The following is a 5,083-nucleotide window of genomic DNA, read 5'->3' as shown; positions in this document are numbered from 1 at the left end:
GGGGGGGGGGGGCAGGCGATCAGCTGTTCTTGACACTTGATGAGGAGGGGGAGGTGTTGCCGCCTAGTGATCGCAGACTATTCGTGGGAATTACCGGCCGAGTCAGGATCCGCTGATTTATTTGTTATTGTTTGGCCTTGTGACATCTTTTATACATTTTAAGTAAAATACAAAATTACCTTTGTGTTTTTATCATTCCCTCCATTGATCTTGTGGCTACATTATACTGAAAGCATTGAGTGATAACAATAAGTACCTGCCTGATTCCTGATCTTTTGAGTGTGACCTTGCCAAGGCTACCACTAATTCCACCAGTCCACTGATGGTGTTACTGGCCACCTAAAACACCAGTTGGCGACCTTGTGGTTTACCGTAGAGCCCGATTGTTGGGGAGGGCACGCGACAGTCAAGTGAACGAGTCGTGTTCTCACTCTTTCTTAATAAGAGGCCGTTAAGATCGACTGGGAGACTCTCCTGGCGTGCAGTGGCGCCGTGAGGATCGAGTGAAGACAGGCAGGGCTACGGTGAGTGACCTTGAGCATAACTATTGCTCACCCCAGAGTAAGGGTAGAGAGGTGAAACTCCAACATTGGCGACCTCGCCAGGATTTCGATCGAAGTAAAGGTTGCAGTGGTGGTACTTGGCAGTGGTGTTAGAGATCAGGCGCAGGTTACCACTCGTAGCACAAGATGGAGGATGATAAAGTAACCAGGTTTATTGACTCTAGAGACGAACAGGTGCTGGAAGAGTGCACCAAGGCACAGTTACAGGCAATAGCGAATCATTTTGGAATAAAGCTGAAATCTGCCAGAGTTGGTGAAAGAAGACTAGAGATAATGGCTCAGCTCAGCGCTCGAGAGGAAGCTTTGGGGGAGGAACGGCCCCAAACACCTGCCAGTGTGGGTGAGCACCTGAGTATTGGTGGAAGCAGCAGGGGATCCAGCGGCAGCAGGTACAGCATTAAGCTGGAAATGATGAAGCTGCAGCTAGAAGCACAGCAGCGCAGAGAAGAGCGAGAAGCAGAAGCGCAGCAGCGCAGAGAAGAGCGAGAAGCAGAAGCACAGCAGCGCAGAGAAAAGCGAGAAGCAGAAGCACAGCTACGCCGAGAAGAGCAAGAACGAGAAGCACAGCTACGCAGGGAAGAACACGAGCGAGAAATTGGGCTGAGACGACAGGAAATAGAAGCCAAAAAGGAAGTAGAGCTGAAGCGAATTGAATTAGGACTAAGTGTACCTGCTCCGCCGCCACAGGAAGACCGACGCGTGAGGGAACGAGACCTGCCGGTCTATGTGCCTAGTGAAGCCGAAAGTTTCTTCGATCACTTTGAGAGAGTTGCTGCTATGAAGAGGTGGCCGAGGGCGGAGTGGGCGGAGTTGGTCCAAGGGAGGCTCACAGGTGAAGCTCGTGAAGCCTTCACTATGCTCGACTTCCAGGAATGCACTAACTACGATGTGGTAAAACGAGCTGTGCTCCGTTCCTTTAAGCTCACGCCGGAGTGTTACCGGAAGAGGTTTAGAGAATGTACCCGGTCACCAGGAAAATCGTATGCGGAGATGGCGAGGCACATAGAAAGAAAGCTCCTTAAGTGGCTGGACTCCGAAGAAGCTAGGTCGGCCGAAGAGATCAAGGAACTAATGGCCATGGAAAAGTTTATGTCCGTGATCTCTCCTGAGATCAGGATGAGGATAAAAGAGGCGGACATAAAGAACCTAAGGGCCGCAGCCGACCGTGCCGACATGTTAGAGGAAGCACTACGCCCAAGCCGAGAGGGACAGCATCGATCACCCGCGTACTCCGGAAGCAGTAGGAATTATAGGAGGACGAATGGATGGAGGACAGAAGCGAGTTCTCCCAGGTCCCACCGCTCGAGATGGGACGACAGAGGAACAAAAGGTGCTGCAGAGCCGATAGAGGAGAGCCAAGATGAGAGCTCGGAAGTGGTTACTGCAACAAAGGAAACGACGAGTGAGGCGAGAAGGACACAGGGTGTGACGGCCTCTGGAGGCAGTGCTAAGGCGAGCGGTGGCGGATGGTCTTCGCCGAGAGTCCGCTGCTACAACTGCGGAATATTCGGACACGTCGCGCGGGAGTGCAGACGCTTTAAGCAGCGGGGACACGTTGCTTTAGTGATGTTCGATGACCAGAGGGCCGAGGAGTGCGGGATGAACCCGTGCTAAATGGGGAGAAGAAAGTTCACCCATTTATGTGTCAAGGAACCGTAGGGATGGGGGTCGCAGACAGTAGTAGGGAGGAAGAGCCAGCGGCCCTTTTTTTTTTTGGAGAGAGGACCCCTGTGGACTGTAAGAGCCAGCGGCCTTTTTTTTTTTTTTGGAGAGAGGACCCCTGTGGACTGTAAGAGCCAGCGGCCCTTTTTTTTTCTGGGGGAAAAAAGGGCCTGTGGCATGTCAATGTTTTCAGGTAAATTTGGGGAGTCACAGATTTGGAATTAGGGAATTCTTATAATGAAAAATAATGTCATACGAGTTTGCTAAAGTTCTTATAAGAAAAATAATTTCCGAGCCTTAGAAGTTTGTTAAGGCCTTATGGGAGAAATTCAAATAACGTATGTAGCTCTTTAGGGCTTCCAGGAGAACTCTACGGACATGTTTTACATGTTTTCAACTTACAAAATCGTCTATGTAAGCCTTAGTTATTCATATAAATTTAGAAAATCACCTGTGTAAGTCATTGTTTTCAGGGTTTCGTACATCACACCCCCCTCCCTCCCCCCTTACCTCGCAATCTGTCGCGTCACCTTTATTTACTTTACGCCCTGACAGCCAGACGGCTCTTATCATATCTTATCTCCATAATATCTCTACCGTCCCTCCTCTCTCTCTCTCTCCTCCTCCTATTTCCTTACAACTATTTTTCAGAGTTTCAAATAATCATAGAAGTTTATTTATATGTTTATGACCGAATTTGTAAAAGGACCATTTTCAGAGAATATTGTCTTAGATGTTTTGTTAAGGAAAACAGACCACTTATCCATAACATTTAGTTTTATATCCATTTACGGCTATTTCACCTGTAAAGACCAAAATTGAACAGAGCCCAGTTTTAAGCTCATATTTCATCAGAGACCAGTTTATACCGAAATTCGCCAGAGCCTACTTTGAGAGCAAAATTAGTCAGAGACAGTTTTAAGCTCATATTTCATCAGAGTCCAGTTTATGCTCAAATTCGCCAGAGTCTACTTGAGATCAAAATTAGTCAGAGACAGTTTTAGCTCATATTTCATCAGAGACCATTTTATACCAAAAAATGAACAGAGTCCACTTTGTCAGCAAAATTAGTCAGAGACAGTATTTAGCTCATATTTCATCAGAGTCCAGTTTATGCTCAAATTCACCAGAGTCCACTTTGTCAGCAAAATTAGTCAGAGACAGTACTTAGCTCATATTTCATCAGAGACCATTTTATACCTAAAAATGAACAGAGTCTACTTTGAGAGCAAAATTAGTCAGAGACAGTATTCAGCTCATATTTCATCAGAGTCCAATTATCAACAGAAATTCGCCAGAGTCTACTTTGAGAGCAAATTTCATCAGTGTCCTGTAATCTGTTAAAACTTGACAGAGATCATTTTATACCCAATTTTCGGCAGAGTCCAGTTTATGCTCAAATTCGCCAGAGCCTACTTTGAGAGCAAAATTAGTCAGAGACAGTTTTAAGCTCATATTTCATCAGAGTCCAGTTTATGCTCAAATTCGCCAGAGTCTACTTTAATAGCAAAATTCATCAGAGTCCAGTTCTTGATCGAAATTCATCAGAGTCCAGTTTTCTAGCAATTTTCATCAGAGTCCAGTTTATGCTCAAATTCGCCAGAGTCTACTTTGAGAGCAAAATTCGTCAGAGTCAGTATTTAGCTCATATTTCATCAGAGTCCAATTTATACCTAAAAAATGAACAGAGACCACATTTCGCTACTAGCAGTCCAATCCCCCTGAAATTTTAAACAGTTATATTTCAGACATAGTAAATAAAAACCAGTTCAGTTATCAAGTTTCAACTCTTGTCCCCCTGTATTTGCATATTTTCTCTATATTCACTGTGTTCTTCGTATTCTCATCCGTGTTCACTCCATGTTCTACAAATGTTCACAGTCCCATTCAGTTCATATTTTCACAAGTATCTCCATTTTTTCTGTAATCTTTCTCTTAGTCTCATTATGTTCTCTACAAAGTCTAGTCATATTTTCTATGTTTTCATGTTCATCACATGTTCTCTTTACAACTTTTATACTCAATATTCATGCTAACTTCCATATTTGTGTTCTTTGTCAATATTCATGTTCCTCTACAAGTTCATGTTCCTCACAAGATCACTTCGTTTTTCACCTTCACTTACATGTTTTCTACATTCTTTGTCTTATTCTCCATGTTCTTCACAAGTCCATTGTTCATTCTTTGTATTCCCTATTCTCCTTATCATGTTTTCATGTTCTCTGTAAGTTCATATTCCCAGCATGTTCACTGTATTCATCAACTTTTTCTTACATGTTTTCTGTGTTCACTGTATGTTCACTGCGTTCATTCCCCTACTTAACCTCAATTTTTTATGTTCTTTGTTTCTTTTAACCAATTCGTTTCTTCCATTCACTAACTAGTTCTTTGTCAAATATTAGCATCAGCAATACAGTTTCCTCAACAATTTTAGTCACCAAGTTTTTATTTGCAAAAACTATGTCAAAGTAATTCTCGTAGTCAACTTAATAGTTCTACCAGCCATGTTCTTAAACAAATCTACACTTCATTCAGTTCCAAATTTACAAAGACAAACCTTTCTTGTAACTTCTTAACTAAAAATCTTTCGCCAATCAACTGAAACATAGTCACTTTCCTCATTTCTCAACTAACTTATTATACAATCAACCAAAAAATAGTCAGAAATAGCCTCGTCCAACACTGTTCTTAACTAAAACAACCTTTCTCTTAGCTAAAAATTGTCAAAGGAAACTTCTTTCAGCACTTTCTTAACAGCCGCTATGTTTCATCAAGAAAATTTGTCAAAGGAAACTTTCCAAAACTGTTCATAACTAGCTTTTATCCATCGCCAATCAACTAAAAATAATAACTTTCAT

The sequence above is a fragment of the Procambarus clarkii genome, chromosome 77, assembly GCF_040958095.1.
Source record: "Procambarus clarkii isolate CNS0578487 chromosome 77, FALCON_Pclarkii_2.0, whole genome shotgun sequence".
Taxonomy (NCBI): domain Eukaryota; kingdom Metazoa; phylum Arthropoda; class Malacostraca; order Decapoda; family Cambaridae; genus Procambarus; species Procambarus clarkii.
The sequence above is the reverse complement of the archived record's forward strand: the minus strand, read 5'-3'. Positions refer to the sequence as shown.